This window comes from Felis catus, chromosome A1, assembly GCF_018350175.1.
Source record: "Felis catus isolate Fca126 chromosome A1, F.catus_Fca126_mat1.0, whole genome shotgun sequence".
NCBI lineage: Eukaryota > Metazoa > Chordata > Mammalia > Carnivora > Felidae > Felis > Felis catus.
Genome location: NC_058368.1, coordinates 172,864,450 through 172,883,398, shown reverse-complemented (window position 1 = coordinate 172,883,398; position 18,949 = coordinate 172,864,450).

Sequence of the window (18,949 nt, the reverse complement as noted above, 5' to 3'; positions counted from 1 at the left end):
AAGAGCCCTTGCCCATCTGTGCCCAGTACGCTGCAGCTGACTTCTGAGGCCAGGGCAACCAGACGCAGGTTTCTTCCTCCCACTGAGCCCCTGGTTGCCTGAGTTCAGGGCCACTTCTTTAACATGACGTTTTAGCTTTCTAAAGGAGTATATGCAGTGACTTCTAAGGGCAGCACCAGTAGGTGTGCCAAACCTGCGGGAACAGTGACAGTCCTAACTGTGGAGACAGTAAGATGAAAGCAGCTGTTACAGAGTGGAGAATTAAGCCAGGCTGGGGCTAAGTGTGAAATGGAGAGGGAGGAGGAGAGGGAGGATTCTTCTATTAAGAGACAGTCCTGGGGGGCGCCTGGGTGGTTCAGTTGGTTAAGCCTCGAACTTCGGCTCAGGTCATGATCTCGCGGATCCTGAGTTGATCATGAGTTCGAGCGGCGCGTTGGGCTCTGTGCTGACAGCTCGGGGCCTGGAGCCCGTTTCAGATTCTGTCTCTCTCTCTCTCTCTACCCCTCCCCTGCTTGCATTCTGTATCTCTCTCAAAAATAAACATTTAAAAAAAAAAAAAAAAAGAGTCCTGGGAAACACATGATACAAAGCAGTTAGTCCTTGAGGGGAAAAACCTTCGGGTTTCTCTAGGAGTCACTCCTAGAGGAACCACTAACATTCTAGGGCCAAACTGCTGGAACTGCCCACCCATTCACCCATCCATTCACTCACAAGGTATTACCAGAGCAGTTACTGGACCCCAGACTCTGTGCTGGTTACTGGAGAATACAAAATGGGCAAAACCAGACAGAGTCCCTGCCTTTGCAGAGCTCACAGGCAAGAGGGATAGGGATCGACATAGTAATCACACAAAAGAGTTACAACTTGGACAGGTCCTCATAGGAAAAGACACAGTGTAAAGGCAAATTCTTAGAAGCATGTGTGTGTCCTAATCCAGGTGGTCAGAGGTTTTTCTGGGCAAGTGGTGACTAGGTGTAATCTCTGTATAGGAGGTATGTAGAATTCCACACAGAGGAGCAACAGGTGCAAAGGCCTGAGGCTGAAAAGACTGCATGCAGACCAAAAGCAGGCCGATGTGGCTAGCATACAGAAAATGAGCATGGTGCAGGCTGACTCCACAGAGGCTGGCAAGGCCCACAGTAGGCTGACTGGTTCTCTAAACCCTCACCCACAGTCAATTATGTCTGAAGAAAGGATGCCACACAAGGCTTGTGAATGAATTTCCAATCTTATTTCACTAACATCAGTACCCATACAGTGCAGGCACAAACCTACTACTCAGACCTCTAGGACCCAGGAGGTCCAGCTTGGAATGGAGGGAAAGATGGCAGGGAGGGATGCTGAAGAAGGAGAGTTCCCAGAAGAAGGTAGCGAGGCACACTTGAAAAACTAGAGACACTCCAACTAGAAGTTGTGGGAAGTGACAGAGCAGCTGCAAGGGCACTACAGTGATCATACTGAAGACCAAACTTCATCCTGAAAGTCACGGGTGGGATTCAAGCTAGAAACAGCATGGAGACTAAGGTCAGGGCCACCACCCGGAGGGGGGGGGGGGGGCAGGAAGCAACACCTACCTCTCAGGAAACAGGGCAGGTGGGGAGGATGGGGAGGGATGTGTCATTTCCCTCTATCTGCTTTTAAGTTTTCTCTTGATGATGGTTTTCAGCTGTTGGCTATGATACAGCTGGGTGTGACTTCTTTGTATCTGTCTTAAGAATGTTGTGAGTTTCTGGAAAGTTTTTCAGTCTTTATTTCTTCAAATATTTTTTCCTGCCCTATTTTCTTTCTCTTGATCCCAATTTCATGTATGCTTCCCAGTCTCATAATATATCAATGCTAAGTGATGTTGTTAGTGTGGTCTGGGCGCTTTTTTTTTTTTTTTTTAACGTTTATTTATTTTTGAGACAGAGAGAGAGAGATGGAGCATGAACGGGGGAGGGGCGGAGAGACACAGAATCGGAAGCAGGCTCCAGGCTCCGAGCCATCAGCCCAGAGCCCAACGCGGGGCTCAAACTCACGGACCGTGAGATCGTGACCTGAGTTGAAATCAGGTTTTTTTTTTAAAACATTTTTTAATGTCGGCACAAAAACACTCAGATCAATGGAACAGAATAGAGAACCCAGAAATGGACCCACAAACATATGGCCAACTAATCTTTGACAAAGCAAGAAATAATATCCAATGGAAGAAAGACAGTCTCTTCAGCAAGTGGTGCTGGGAAAACTGGAACACGACATGCAGAAAAATGAACCTGGACCACTTGCTTACACTATACACAAAAATAAACTCAAAATGGATGAGAGACCTAAATGTGAGACAGGAAGCCATCAAAATCCTCTAGAAGAAAGCAGGCAAAAACCTCTTTGACCTTAGCTGCAGCAACTTCTTACTCAACACATCTCCAGAGGCAAGGGAAACAAAGGCAAAAATGAACTATTGGGACCTCATCAAAATAAAAAGCTTCTGCACAGTGAAGGAAACAATCAGCAAAACTAAAAGGCAACCGACAGAATGGGAGCAGATATTTGCAAATGACATAGCAGATAAAGGGTTAGGATCCAAAATCTATAAAGAACTTATCAAATTCAACACCCAAAGAACAAATAATACAGGGAAGAAATGGGCAAAAGACATGAATAGACACTTTTCCAAAAAAGACATCCAGATGGCAAACCAACACATGAAAAGATGCTCAACATCACTCATCATCAGGGAAATACAAATCAAAACCACAATGAGATGCCACCTTACACCTGTCAGAATGGCTAACATTAACAACTCAGGCAACAACAGATGTTGGCGAGGATAAGGAGAAAAAGGATCTCTTTTGCATTGTTGGTGGGAATGCAAGCAAACGCAGCCACTCTAGAAAACAGTATGGAGGTTCCTCAAAAAAATTAAAAATAGAACTACCCTACGATCCAGCAATTGCACTACTAGGTATTTATCCAAGGGATATAGGTATGCTGTTTCAAAGGGACATATGCACCCCAATGTTTACAGCAGCACTATCAACAATAGCCAAAGCATGGAAAGAGCCCAATGTCCATTGATGGATGAATGGATAAAGAAGATGTGTGTGTGTGTGTGTACACACACACACACACACACACACACACACACACACTGGGGTATTACTTGGCAATCAAAAAGAATGAAATCTTGCCACTTGCAACTATGTGGATGGAACTAGAGGTATTATGCTAAGCAAAATTAGAGAAAGACAAATATCATATGACTTCACTCATATGAAGACTTTAAGACACATAACAGATGAACATAAGAGAAGGGAAGCAAAAATAATATAAAAACAGGGGGACAAAACATAAGAGACTCTTAAATATGGAGAAGAAACAAAGGGTTACTAGAGGGGTTGGGGGGGGGGGTTAAATGGTAAGAGGCATTAAGGAATCTACTCCTGAAATCACTGTTGCACTGTATGCTAATTTGGATATAAATTTAAAAAATAAAATTAAAATAAAAAACAACAAAGCAAAATAATATCCATCAAAGTTAAACAAACAAACAAAACAAAACGTGTTTTAATTTGGGGGGGGGGGGGGTTGTGCACACAAGGGGAAGGGGCAGAGACAGGGGGCAGAGAGAGAGAATCCCAAGCAGGCTCTGCACTGGCAGTGCAGAGCCCAATGAGGGCCTTGAACTCATGAATTGTGAGATCATGACCTGAGCTGAATTCAACAGTCAGATGCTTAACCAGCTGAGCCATCCAGGCACCCCTCAGGTTTTTTTCTTTTAATCTCTCTGCTTCAGTGTGGTAAATTCTATTTATTTGTCTTCAAGTTCACTTATTCTTTCTTCTGTAACATCCAATTTGGTGTTTAGCCCATCCATTGTGGTTTTTATTTTAGCTACTATATTTTTCAGATCTAGAATTTCCATTTGGTCCTTTTTAAAAAGTTTGCTACCATATCCTAAGATATATCATTACCTTGTGTATTAATTTCCTAGGGCCATAACAAAGTACTATAAAATGAATGGCCTGAAACAACAAGAATGTATTCTCTCACGGTTCTGGAGGTTGAAAGTCCAAAATCCAGGTGTCAGCAGGGTTTGAGGTTCTAAGGGACAATCTGTTCCAGGCCTCCCTCCTCACTTCTGGTGGCTGCCAGCAACTGGCATTCCTTGGCTTGCAAATGCCTCACTTCAATCTCTGCCTCTGTCTTCTTAAGGCCCTCTCCTCTGTGTCTCTCTGTATCCATTTCCCTCTTCTTGTAAGGACACCAGTCACTGGATTAGGGCCCAATATTAGGGCCTCATTTTTAACCTAATTACATCTGTAAAGACTATTTCCACATTAGGTCACATTCTGAGGTTCTGGATAGACAAGAATTTTTGAGAAATACTCTTCAACTCATTATACCCCTTCTCTATCCCTATTATTATTCTTTTCCAATTATTTTATATATTTACAATCATTTATGTCCTTATCTGCTAATTCCAGTAACTGGGGTTTTTTTGGTGAAACTTCTGCTGAGTATATTTTCTCTTGATTATAAGACATGAGAAGAAGAAAATATGCTTTATAATTCTGTAATTCTAGAACATAAAAGTGAGGAAAAATAGACTGTAAGTCTATCAAAGTGTGTGTGTTTTATCTATTTTCCTGAGAGACCAAGTCCTTGCCTATCTGACAGAACAAACAGCTTAAGATTCAGATTCCTCTTGAGTAGAGTTTTGTGAGGAATTTAGCTAATTGTAGAGTAAGAGTGAACACAATCTACACAAGACCACGGTCACTTCTTCCACCAACTGCAAGTTCAGGGGATTCCCAAAACAACTACTGGGGGGGACTTGTTAGGATTCACAGAACCCACTTAATGCTATAATACTCACTGTATACACTCTATTATACAGTTTCTTATAGGAAAAGGACACAGAGGAAGACTGGCCAAGGAAAGAAGCTCATGAGTCTGGGGAACTGTGAGATACTATGAGGACTCCCACACCCTCTTCCCATGCAGTCAGAACATGTTATTTTCCCAATATCAATGTGTGACAATACACATAGAGTACTGTGCACTGGGGAGGCTATTCCAAGACTCATTCTCAGTTTTGGGGGCTCCATTACATTGGCATGATTAATTAAGCCCCCATATGGTTGATCTCAAGTCTCCAGTGGACTGCCACCATGTGACCCTAAGCCTCACCTTAAATCACATTGCCATTCCTTGTCTAGCCTAAGCCTCTGGGCAAACAAAGATCATCTTCCAAGAGCTGAGGGCAGAAGACAGAGGCCTCTTCTGTGGTGAAGTTAAATGCCACCCTTGTCTCCAGCCAAGACTCTTACAGCAAAATAATCATACTCCCTAAGATTTGGAGGGGCCAGTGTGGAGGTGGGGATAGATTTAAAGACACTATTATAAAGCCAGTATATACATTTTCATATTTTTGTCTTAATTATTCATCCCCCACCACCATATCTTATGATAAACTAGTTCTAAGCAGAACTATTCAGCTTAGAAATTAGCTGGCGTTGGGGTGCCTGGGTGACTCAGTCGGTTGAGCATCCTACTCTTGATTTTGGCTGAGGTCATGATCTCAGGGTCACAGGATTGAGCCCCATGTCGGGCTCTGCACTGAGGGAGCCTGCTCGGGATTCCCTCTCTCTGCTCCTCTTCCTGACTTGCATGCACGCGTGCACACTCTCTTGCTCTCTCTCAAATAAAAATAATAATAAGCAGGAAAAGGCTCTGACAGAAAAATTTAAAAAAGAAGAAGAAGAAGAAAAGAAATTAGCTGACACTGAGGTAAATACAGTGCTTTCTCAGGCCATTTTCCATCTGTGTTACTTCCTGGGGAGGCTTTAATTCAATTTCTGAATACATCTATCAGTATCAGTACTGTAATAAGCCCAGTGATACACCCTATCGAGTGTGCTGGCACATGTGTCCTGAAAAGCTCTGGCACATTACTAGAGTCCCACTCAGGCATTAACAATTGATCTAGTCCATCATCACACTGTGTGACTGCAATGTCCCCCAGAGTGATACTATTCAGGTTTGCAGACTCCCATTCAATTTTTTTTTAAGTCCCAAAAGCAAGAGTCGTCTCACAGCAACATGCATCTCCACCATTTCAGGCACCTGGTGTAACTGGGTTGAGAGACAACAACATCCAACTTTGAGCCTCTCCCCAAGTGCCAATGCCATCCTGCATTTCCCTCACTGCATAAGCCACTCATTCACTCCTTTACCCCCAGCTACCATTCCTCCTCTTCTCCATTGACCGCCTAACTTTTCTACCTTTGGAAGGGGTATTAGGTTTGGCCACTGCTGGTCCAGGTTGCCAGGAGTAATATTAGTCTAGCATACGCCCCCCCACCCCCACCCTTCAGGCCTCTTCCATGTCAGGGAGGGGGTGGGGGGAAGGTTGGAGTTAACAGGTACAGAACTAAGGTGAACCTGTCTAGACCACCACTCAGCAATACAGCTGCATTCAGTGGCAGCCCCAATTTTGCCAGATGCGGTGAAGGCAAAACCTACCCCATCAGACCCTTAGCAATTCTGCCATAAAAGTTTAAAGGTATAGTTTCTTACTTAGGGATCCCCCTGCTTCTGGCACCTGCAGTTGCAGGCCTGGTCCTGGGACCAACTGTATCAGGTAGGACAAAGGAAGTTGAGGTGATGTGGGAAAAATTAAAAAGTACAGTGATCCCAGCATTTTTCCCATTCCCTCTTCTCCAAATCTGTCCCCAAAAGCAGAGGAAATCTTTAGTGGGGACCCTCCCTTGGTCTCATGTTGAGTGTGAGCACACACTCATGGAGGTGTGTAAGCCAGTCCTTCATGCCTTTATTTCCCTGTTTTAGACCAAAAAAAAAAGTTTCAGCTGCCTGTTCCAATTTTTCAACAAACCATTCCTCTGAAACTTACATCCCTCTGTCTACTGTTGGACATTATGGGCTGTAAAATGTGTTCCTTGGAGGATATATGATCTGACAGTCCATATAGTTCTCATGTCTTCTGTTCCAGTCCTTTTATTGCATGCTGAGCACTTACGTCTACCACGGAATAGGCTAAGCCAAGAACAGAGTAACTGTCTGTTCCTGTCACAATCCATTTGTACCACCCCCACCCCCAGGTTTACTGGCACCAGTCTGATTTGCCAGATACGTGGTGGCTACTGCCTGTAAGTCAAAAAAATGCAAACATAGGGGCTTTTATCTTTGTTCAATTCTTCCATAATTGCTAGAAAAACAGCATACAACTCAGCCCAATGAACTGATTTGTTTTGACACTCTCCATCAGAGTAGTGGGCTTCTAAACAGGAAGCTGTCCATTTACCATGGAACTGCCCTCCAGAAACCAAGCAACTCTTTGTTGGTCAATGGAGAGCTTTTCATAGGGTGCTTCCTGAGCAGCCATAGGATCCAGCAGCTACTAAGATGGTTCCAGAATCAACCATAGGGAAAAAGAGGCTTCCTACTCATGAGTACTTCCTCTCATTCTCCTGGTGGCCTGTTCCTATATAAACCATTTCCATTTTATGATGGAATACTTCTGGGCATTACCCTCCCCATTAAAGTACTTCCTCAACGTCACCAGAGGCATTGTGGGTAGTTCAGGTTTCAAAGTTATTTGATGTCCTTTAGTCACAGGAAAAATCTCAAAGTCCAATAGTAACTATCTCTCAAATGGGAATTTTTCTGGTCCCAAATCCCAGCAATTGCCACTAGGTGGCACTCACAGGCTTTTGCCATAAGTTCCAGTAGGCTCCATATGGGGCTGTGTTACAGCAAATTAACAACCAGAATGGGCTTGTGCAATTTCATGGATTCCCATTTAGCATGTCCAATCAATATTGGTGGAAGGGCAGATTTCCATGCCATCTGTTATACAGCACAGGCATAGTAGATTTAGTATAATTGTTAAAGGCCCTAGGATTTTTGAAATAGTTTTTAAAAAGTGGTAAGAAATGGTATAAAAAAAATAAAAAACAAAACAAAAAAAACCACACTGGCTCGTACTTAAAGTCACCACCTGTACTAGCCTGTCCCTTGCAGCTTTGAAGCCAGGCACTGACTGCTCCTCTCTAGCTATGAAAGTCCTATATAGCATCTTCTTCCAATATAAGGCTGCTTGTTTGGTGTACATGGAAAATGCTGTGTAGTGTAGCCACCTTCATGAATTATCTTGGCTACATCTTCTGGATAACTCGCAGCTTCTCCATCAGCACCTGTTGCCTCATCTTACACTTTCATGTTATGCAGATGCTTTCTTTCCTTAAACCTCTGCCAGCTTCAAACTTCTCTTCTGCAGCTTTCTCACCTCTCAACCATCACAGAGTTGAAGAGAGTCAGGGACTTGCTCTCAATTAGGCTTTGGCTTCAGGGAATGTTGTGGCTGGTTTGATCTTTTATCCAGACCACTCAAATTTTCTCCCTATCAGCAATTAGGTTGTTTCACTTTCTTATCATTCATGTGTTCACTGGAGTAGCACTTTCAATTTCCTTCAAGAACTTTCCCTTTGCATGCACAACTTGACTGCTCAGCACAAGAGGCCTGACTTTCAGCATGCCTTCCTCACTGAGCTTAATCATTTCTAGCTTTTGATTTAAAGCGAGAGACCATGAGACTCTTCCTTTCACTTAAACACTCAGAGGTCACTGTTGAGTTATTAATTTGCCTAATTTCAATATTGTTGTGTCTCTGGGAACAGGAAGGCCCAAGGAGAGGGGGAGAGCAGGGGCAAAGACCAGCTGGTTGAGCAGTCAGAACACACACAACATGTATCAATTAAGTTCACCGTCTTACAAGAGCGCAGTCCTTGGTGCTGCAAAAATAATGGTAACATCAAAGAGCCATGACCACAAATCACCATAAACAATATAATGATAATGAAAAAATTTGAAATATTTCAAGAATTACCAAAATGTAACACAGAGACAGAAAGTGAGCAAACACTACTTTGAAAAATGGCACCAACATTGTGCCATGGCTCTACACAGGGTTGCCACAAACCTTCAATTTCTAAAAAACTCAGTATCTGCAAAGCACAATAAAGTGAAGCACAATAAAACGAGGCATGCCTATACAAACTCAACCCCAACAACACTGTTCCTTGGAGAAGCCAATGTGTTCAACCCAAGAAAATGGCAGGGAACCAAGAAGTCCACCAGTGAGGTGAAAATCTTCACCGTGGTTTTGAATTTATATAATTATTTGATGTGCAGTGCTATTTGGCATGCTTTCTCTACAGAGGTGAAGCAAGGGTTGTTCTGTTCCATGGAAAGACTTCCTTGGGTAGTTGACAAATTTGACCCTGGCACTGAGGCCAGGTATTGGTAAAACCCCAAGGGTCATAGTTTTTTACAACTACTATCCTGCCAGAAGTATTTGGGTTTTTTTTAGAGAGTGAGCGAGCATGAGTGGGGAAGAGGGGCAGAGGGAGAAAAGGAGAGAGAGGGTGGGAGGGAGAGAGGGGGGGGGGGGAGAGAGAGAGGGAGGGGGGAAGAGAGAGAGGGAGGGGGGGAGAGAGGGAGGGAGGGGGGAGAGAGGGGGGGAGAGAGAGAGGGAGGGGGGAGAGAGAGAGGGAGGGGGGAGAGAGAGAGGGAGGGGGGAGAGAGAGAGGGAGGGGGGAGAGAGAGACGGGGAGAGCGGGAGAGAGAGACGGGGGGAGAGGGAGAGAGAGGGAGAGAGAGAGAGAGAGAGAGAGAGAGAGAGAGAGAGAGAATATCTCAAGCAGGTTCCATGCTCAGCACAGAGTCCAACGTGGAGCTCGGATCTTATGACCCTGGGATCGTGACCTGAGCCAAAATCAAGGGTCAGACGCTCAACCCACTGAGCCACCCAGGTGCCGCATGCCAGAAGTATTTGCAAGGTCCTTTTGAGTTCCTCCGGTTTGCGTTCAGGAACTAAGGGCTATCACACCAGCTGCTACCAGGTTTCACAGAATCTTTAACTGGACAGGCGGCGTCTTTCTTGAGATCCCCAACTTTGCCAATGTGCCTGGCTTGCCAGAAAATGATCTCCTTACTAACCATAGGCTTGAACTTCATGAAGGACCATCAAACAAGCAACAGACCGGCTCCCTGGAGCACTTCACAAGCACCTTCTCCACAGGTGCTCAGAGAGTGCCGACCAGCCCTGAGTGAGGCACAGTTGGCACTGGTGTGGTCACAAGTCCAGCTTATCTAGCGACACCCTGGTAGGAAGGAGGGTGAACTCTGAGCCTATGCCAAGAGTCACAGTGCCAGGGAAAGTAAAGCTGCTTGTCTGGCAGTTCCTCAAAAAGGTAAACACAGAATTTCCATACGACTCAGCAATTCTACTCTTGGGTCTATCCGAAAGAACCGAAAGCGGGGACTCAAACATACACTAGCCAAAAGGTACAAGCAACCCAAGTGTCCATCAGCAGATGAATAAAATGTGGTATATCCATACAATGAAATATCATTCGGCCATACTATTCTGATACACGTTAACCTTGATGACACTGAAACCCTAACCTTGAAAACATACTAAGTGAAAGAAGCCAGACACAAAAGGACAAATAATTACATGACTGAACTAACATATGAGGTATCTAGAACAGGCAAATTCAGACAAGAGTAGAACAGAAGTTACCAGGGGCTGTGGGGAGGAGGCAATGGGTTTTAGTGTTTAATGAGTAGAATATCAGTTGGGGAAGATGAAAAAGTTCTGGACATGGATGGCGGTGATGGTTGCACAACACTGTGAATATACTTAATGTCACCGAGCTTACACTTAAAAGTGATCATGTACATAGGGGCACCTGGCTGGCTTGGTCGGTAGAGCATGCAACTGTTGACCTCGAGGTCATGAGTTGGAGCCCCACACTGGGTACAGAGATTACTTAAGTACTTTTTTAAAATACAATTTACACTGGGGTGCCTGGGTGGCTCAGTCAGTTAAGCATCCAACTTCGGCCTAGGTCATGATCTCGCCATTCCCGAGCCCCTCGTTGAGCTCTGTGCTGACAGCTCAGAGCCTGGAGCTTGTTTCAGATTCTGTGTCTCCCTCTCTCTTTCTTCTCCCCTGCCACTCACCCTCTGCCTTGCTCTCTTAAAAACAAATTAACATCTTTAAAAAATACAATTTAAGCAGTTTGCTTAACATCTGACCACCACTGGGACGCCTCAGGGCCCCAGTTGACTGAGCATGGACTCTTGATTCCAGCTCAGGTCAGGATCCTACAGAGCCCCATGTCGGACTCCCCGTGAACATGGAAACTGCTTAAAATTCCCTCTCTCTGTCTCCCTCCCTCCTCTGCCACTCTCCCCAGCTAACACTCTCTAAAATAAAAAAATAAAAATAAGTTTTAAAAAAATCACTAACATTTGGGGCACCTGGGTGGCTCAGTCGGTTAAGCATCCAACTTCAGCTCAGGTCATGATCTCATGGTTTGTGAGTTCAAGCCCCACGTCAGGCTCTGTGCTGACAGTTCAGAGCCTGGAGCCTGTCTTCAGATTCTGTGTCTCCCTCTCTCTCTGCCCCCTCCCCTGCTCATGCTGTCTCTCTCTTTCCCTTCCTCTCAAAAATAAATAAAACATTTTAAAAAATCATTAACATTTGACCTCTATTTTGGGTAGTTTTACAGACGAGGCAGGTCAATATGTCCTTTGTTCAAAGAATCATCATCTTATCAAGATCTTCTGGTGATTTGCTAGCCTATAATCTATATGATCTCTCAGGGGATATTTTTCCTTAATACTAATGATTTAATTTAGTTGGAACAAGATATCAAAGAGGGCTTCATTTCATTTTGTACAAGTATGGCTTGTACGATTAGAGAGAGAGAAAGGATTAGAGTTAGATCAAGAAAAACATCAAGCACTTCTTCATATACCTCTCAGGAAAAAAACAACATTAAAAAATACCAACTCTGTATGTTATGCATAAATTAAGTTACTTAAAATAACAGTGCTCAAAAACAAATCACCTCAGTTGAGTTTTAGTATATGTGCTGCCAAAGCGAGCACAACCTCGATCAGTTTTTATCAATCACACAAACCACACAAAGGAAGAGTGTGAGTTATCTGGACAACCAAATAAAGCTGATCTAATAAAGATACATCAAATTCTACCTCGGAAGACTACACAATTTCAAACCACAAGCCCTACCTACAGAAATTGACTACTTTTCACATCACAAAGAAAAAGCTCAACTGAATAATGCCAGCATATAGACCAGACCTCAACGGAAGACATGTGCCCTTATGTCTCTCTCCAAAAAACCCATTATTAGAAAAAAGAACACACAAATGGTCTGTTCAGACCCCACAATTTTGAGAGAAATTTCTACAGGTCAGATACATATGGACAGAAAAGCTTAAGCAGAAAAAGCAACAACAAAAACAAAAAACAAAAACAAAAAAACACCCACAACACCCCACATCTACAGGATGAGACTATTCAGAGGGTAAGCACCATGCCTGAAAGAATAAATGAGAAGTGACTCCATTAGATAGCACTCAAGGAAACAAGAACTAAAATAAGACACTGTTTTCCATCTCTGTGGTCTGGGGAAGCGGGTATGTGATCTGCCCTACAAATGGTGGGTGTGCTGATCCAGGGGCAGACCGGAGGAAGTCAGGCCTCAAACACTCCGGGGCAATAGAGGGCATGGCACCGGAAGACTCTGGGAGAATACCAACTAGATCTGAGAGATGGTACCTCTGTTGGTGCAGATAAAAAGGCACAGGCCACAAGTTGATCAGAAATGGGAAAATCGTCAGAAATGCAGGCAGGCTTCCCGCCCCTGCACACCTGGGGGCTCAGAGGAGAGCCAGACAAGCCACAGGTTGAGCAGGAGTGCAGCTGAATAAAATGCAGGTTTTCTTAGTCAAGGTGCTCAAGAGAACAGCAGAACTGTAAATACTTTGAAAACCTAGCTATTTCTTTTCTTTCAAATAGGGCTTCAACCTTTCTGAGTGAAGAATTAGGTCCCACTGGGTAATGTAAATTACGGTTAACTAGGTTTAAAAAAAATCAATTTCCAGAGACTCTTCAGAATCCCCAGAATGGTTTCGGGAAATTGGTATTTTCATTAAATAACTGAAATCTCTCATGCACCAGTTAGAAACTGAGTTAGGTGAGGGTAAAAGGCCAACCCATGTATTAACCAAGCAGAGATTTGTTTTTCTCTCATGTTAATGAAGTGTTCAGCATCAGGAGTGCAGGCTGATAGGAGGGCTGCAGACCGGCAGCTCCTGCCTTCTGCTTGCCCATCCTTAGCATGAGAAGTCTGTCTCAAAGTTCACCTCATAGTCTGAGAGGGCCACTGCACTTCCGAACATCAGCTGGACACTCCAGCAAGGAGGAGGGGTAGGGCAGAAGGGGGTACTTCAGGCTGAACCAGCCCTTTCAAAGAACTTTCTAGAAGTGCCACCTGATGACTCCTATTAACTTCTAACCAACATCAGCAAGACAGCTGGAAAAGGCCACCCCAAATTAAATCGGGATTTGTCACTGTGCACATAGGATTCCCCTCAAGTGCTTATTAAAAATGCATATTCCTAGGGCACCTGGGTGGCTCAGTCACTTAAGTGTCTGACATTGGCTCAGGTCATGGTGTCATGGTTCATGAGTTCAAGCCCCACATCCAGTTCTGTGCAGTGAGGAGCCTGCTTCGGATTCTGTGTCTCTGTCTCCCTCGATCTCTGCCCCTCCCCCACTCCCACGCGTGCACTCTCTCTCAAAAATAAGTATTTTTTAAAAAATGAATATTCCGTGGCGCCTGGGTGGCTGTCGGTTAAGGGCCCGACTTCAGCTCAAGCCATGATCTCACAGTTCCTGAGTTTGAACCCCACGTCAGGCTCAGAGCCTGAGGCCTGCTTCGAATTTTGTGTCTCCCTCTCTCTCTGCCCCTCCCTCTCTCTCAAAAATAAACAAACATTTAAAAAAATGTATATTCTCATGCTCCACTACCAGCAGTCTGGTGACTCACAGACCCCCTCCTGAGAATCATGGTCTAATTATGCCAGTCATTTGGATGTCTGCATCCCATCTTCCTGAGACTAGAAAGGCCAATGCTCATGTTTTTCAAAGACCTAGGCTTCAACACCCAACACTCTGAAGAATTCACCCAGTTATAAGGTGCACAGCATGCCTGTTGTATATTAAAGTAGGTCCAGGGGCGCCTGGGTGGCGCAGTCGGTTAAGCGTCCGACTTCAGCCAGGTCACGATCTCGCGGTCCGTGAGTTCGAGCCCCGCGTCGGGCTCTGGGCTGATGGCTCAGAGCCTGGAGCCTGTTTCCGATTCTGTGTCTCCCTCTCTCTCTGCCCCTCCCCCGTTCATGCTCTGTCTCTCTCTGTCCCAAAAATAAATAAACGTTGGAAAAAAAAAGTAGGTCCAGTAGGTCAGGAGCCACTTACCCTAATTATACAAACCTTGGCCTTGTATGTGTAGGGACTGCCCTTCCCTTGCCTGCCAGAGTGGGAAGAGGTGGGTACCTTATCCCCAAGGGTCAGTTAATGGAGGAAGGCATGTATGCTCTTAGTCCAAATGTCATAAATGTGGACTGCAGAGTCAACATGAGCTATTTATTGGCTAAAGGCTCACATCTATAGTGGGAAATGCCTACTTTCCGACAACCAGATGACCGAAAACACAAGACCACAGGGTGATCAAGGCCGAGACCACTTGAATGCCCTTTCCCCTCCTCTACCTCCAACGGAAGTTCAGAAAGAGAAATTAAGAGATGGCGAGGAATGTATGTGGTCCAATCATCTTCTGCTGCATAAAGGGCTACCCTGAAGCCTAGTGGTGTAAAACAACAATCATTTTTATGCTCACGGGTTCTGTGGGCTGGGAATTTGAAAAAAGCATGGAAATGTGAACTCATCTCCACTCCATGACATCTGGGCTTCTGTTGGGATGACTTGAACAGCTGATGCAGGAGCCCAGATGGCTGCTTCCTTGCACATCTGGCACCTGGGCCCCAGTGGCCAAGGACGGACACCAGCTGGAACTGTCAGCTGGAGTGCCTCCACAGGGCTCCCTAGCAGGGGACTTCAGGTGGTGGGGTTTCTTACATGGTGGCTGGAGCTCCAAGGGCCAGTGTCCCTGCCAACCTGGAGAAGCTGCCTGACAGCTCTGGTTTTGCCACAAAACCAAAAAAAAAAAAGAAAAAAAAAAGACACAGGACACAAGAATCACAGAGCAAGGAGACTAGAAAAGCAAGTAATTGCATATTTTAAAACATTAAAACCAGTTCTGGAACCAAAATCCCAAGTAATTTCTGTCGGCTTCCTGTTCTGCCCTCCCAGGTGGCAGTGATGCCACACAACTTGAAATTGCTCTCGCAGGCAGAGTGAATCTCGGTTCAGGAGTCCAGAGATCTGGAGATGTCAGCCAAGCAGTAGTGCCCAAGGAGGTCAGCTGAGACCATGAGGATGCGCCACGGCACTGGCACGTGACTCAAGTCCCCCAGCTTATTCTGTATCAGTCACTTCCACCACATGACTCCACATCAGCCAAGGGTTTGCCCATATCCCTCCTAACATTCTCCCTCCACAGGATCCCACTCCCTTCTAAATTTACCAACTTACTCATTTCAAGTCTTCCCTCCTTCTACATAATAGACTCTCCCTCTGGTCGCCAATCCCCACTTGCATGAGCCAGGATTAGGTTCAGCTTTGATTTAAAGAAAACCCAACACAATACATGCACAGAAGTGGGTTTCTCTCTGTATGAATACCATCTGCAGTGGTGGCCAATCCAGGGTCCTTGGGGTCCACCCTCCAGATGGTCTCCCACTCAGCAGCCTGCTGCCTGCAGGTTATTCACCCACTATCTCTAAGCCTCAAGCCTGCCTTCCTATACTGTTGTGTGATTCTGGGTCTGGAACTCTGCACCGTTTCCCAGGCTCCCTAATCAGCTGGCCTCCTGCTGAGTTCTGCTACTGGGAGGAGGTATTAGATGGAAAAGGAAGCAGGAAAAAGGGACTTGCTTTCTTCCAAGGCCAGCAGCAGGTGCCAGAGGGCTCCTGCCTCCAGCACTCCCAGCACCAGAAACTTGCCCTGCAGTCTGAGAAAGCCCAGCTGCCCCAGGCTCCCTCCCCACCAATGCTGTGGCTCCCTTGCAAGTCCAAGTAACCACCAGCTTCCATATGCTCACAGGTTTCAGCACCAACCACAGGGCCCTCCAAGCTCCAGGGTTCTGGTAACATCACCTCTTCTGTTTGATACCTCTGGGAGGTATCTGTTTCCCACACTGAATTTCTGGTGTATCTCAGGGCCCCTTTTTGTTCTTTCAGCCTTCCCACACCCCCATGACCAACCCCCTATATTAAGTGCCCTCTGTCTGAAATACTTAGTGTGGCATATTGTCCAGACTGGATCCTGGATCATACAATCTATGTTCTCAGCCAGAGTTTGCACTCCACAGAGGCAGGACCTGTACTTCTGCATCCCTTGCCTATTGCCTAGTACATACTAGTTTATTAACAAAGACTTGTTGAATTAATTAGCCTTTATTCCATGATGGAACTAAAGTCGGAAATCAAAATAAAGCATGATAAAACAATGGGCCGGGTGCCTGGGTGGCTCAGTTGGTTAAGGGTCTGACTTGGGCTCAGGTCATGATCTCACAGTTCATGGGTTCAAGCCCCATGTACAGCTCTGTGCTGACAGCTTGGAGCCTGGGGCATGGAGCCTGCTTCGGATTCTGTCTCCCTCTCTCTGCCCCTCCCCTACTGGCACTCTGTCTCTCTCTCAAAAATAAACATTGAAAAAAAAAAAAGCCCACAGGCAAGATCTTAGTGCACATACACAATGCCAGTATTACTGACTGAAGTCAAGAAATGCCAAATAATAATCATAAGATTCTTCCAATGCTACTCTTTTGAAAACAAAAGTAAAAAATAAACTACTGGGACTACACCAAAATAGAAATACTTTGTACAGTGGTTAAAAGCCATCAACAAAATTAAAAAGCAACTTATTGAATGGCAGGAGATATCTGGAAACAATCTATCCAATAAGCAGCTAATATTCACAACATATAAAGTTGTACAACTCAACACCAAAAACACAAATAATTCAACTAAAATGTGGGCAGAGGACCTGAAGAGACTCTTTTCCAAAGAAGACAGATGGTCAACAGACATAAATTGATGCTCAACATCACAATCACCAGGGAAATGCACATCAAAACCACAATGAAATAGGATCTTACACCTATCAGAATGGCCAGAATCAAAAAGACAAGAAATAAGTGTATGTGAGGATGTGGGGGGAAAAAAGGAACCCTCAAACAACTATTGGTGGGTGTGTAAACTGATGCAGCCACTGTGGAAAACCGTATGAAGTTCCTTAAAAAATTAAATATAGAGGGGTACCTGGGTGGCTCAGTCAGTTGAGCATCCGACTTCGGCTCAGGTCATAATCTCACAGTTTGTGGGCTTGAGCCCCGCATCAGGCTCTGTGCTGACAGCTCAGAGCCTGGAGCCTGCTTCAGATTCTGTGTCTCCTTTCTCTGCCCCTGCCCTGCTCACACTCTCTCTCAAAAATAAACATTAAAAAAAATTTTAATAAAAAAAATTAAATACAGAAATACAATATGATCCAGTAATTCTACTACTGGGTATTTACCCAAAGAAAACAAAAACAGTAATTCGAAAAAATATATGCACCCCTATTCATTGCAGCATTTACAACAGCCAAGGTACAGGGGCAACCCAAGTGTCCCACTGATAAACAAATGGATAAAGAAGATGTAGTATACACACACAGTGGAATATTCCTCAGCTATATAAAAAAAAATGAACTCTTGCCATTTGCGACAACATGAATGGACCCAGTGGGTATTATGCTAAGTGAAATAAATCAGAGAAAGACAAATACCATATGACTTCTTTAATATGTGAAAACTGAAACCAACAAAACAAAGAAGATCCAGATATACAGAGAACTGATGGTTGTCAGAGGGGAGGGATGGGCAAAATGGGTGAAGGGGAGTGGGAGATACAGGCTTTCAGTTATGGCATGAATAAGTCACAAGGATAAAGAGTACAGCATAGGGAATATAGTCAATGGTATTAAAATAGCGTTGCCTGGTGACAGATGGCAGCGATACTTGTGGTAAGCACAGCATAACAGCGCTGCCAATTTCTTATGTTGTACACCTGAAATTAATGTAATATTGTGTGCCAATACTGCAGTTAAACAAAAAAAAAAAGCTGTTTCTGATATGTAAAGTTAATGTTTCTTGAAATATCATACATGGAAAGAGGGGCACCTGCGTGGTTCAGTCAGTTGAGTGACTGACTTCGGCTCAGGTCATGATCTCACGGTCCGTGAGTTCGAGACCCGCGTCGGGCTCTGTGCTGACAGCTCAGAGCCTGGAGCCTGCTTCACATTCTGTGTCTCCCTCTCTCTCTGCCCCTCCCCTGATGGCTGTCTTTGCTCTCTCAAAAATAAACATAAAAAAAAAGAAATATTATATATGGAAAGATACACAAATCTTAAGCTCAATGTATTTTCTTTCTGTTTCCCATAGATTGTTAGTCAAATGCAGGTCTTTCTCCATCTTCATCTGACTCCCTGTATCCGTTTTCCCTAATTTTGTTCCCCTTAATCATTGTTGCAGGTTGAGTTGTGTTCCTCCAAAAAGCTATGCTGAGTCCTCACCCCAGTAACTCAGAAAATGACTATATTTGGAAAGAGGCTCTACGTAGATCAAGTTCAGATGAGGTCACAGGGATGGCTTATCCAATGTGACTGGTGTGCTAACAAAAAGGGGAAATTTGGAGACAGAAGGAAGACAATGTGAAGACTGCCATGCAATGATGTTGTCAAAGACAAGAGTGACAGGTCTACAAGCCAAAGAATGCCAAGTATTACAGAGAATCTCCAGAATTTAGGAAGAGGTAAGGATGGATTCTCCCTTAGAGCCATCAGAGGAAACATGGCCCTGCAAGCACCTTGATTTCAGACTTCCAGCCTCCAGACTGTGAGACAATAAAC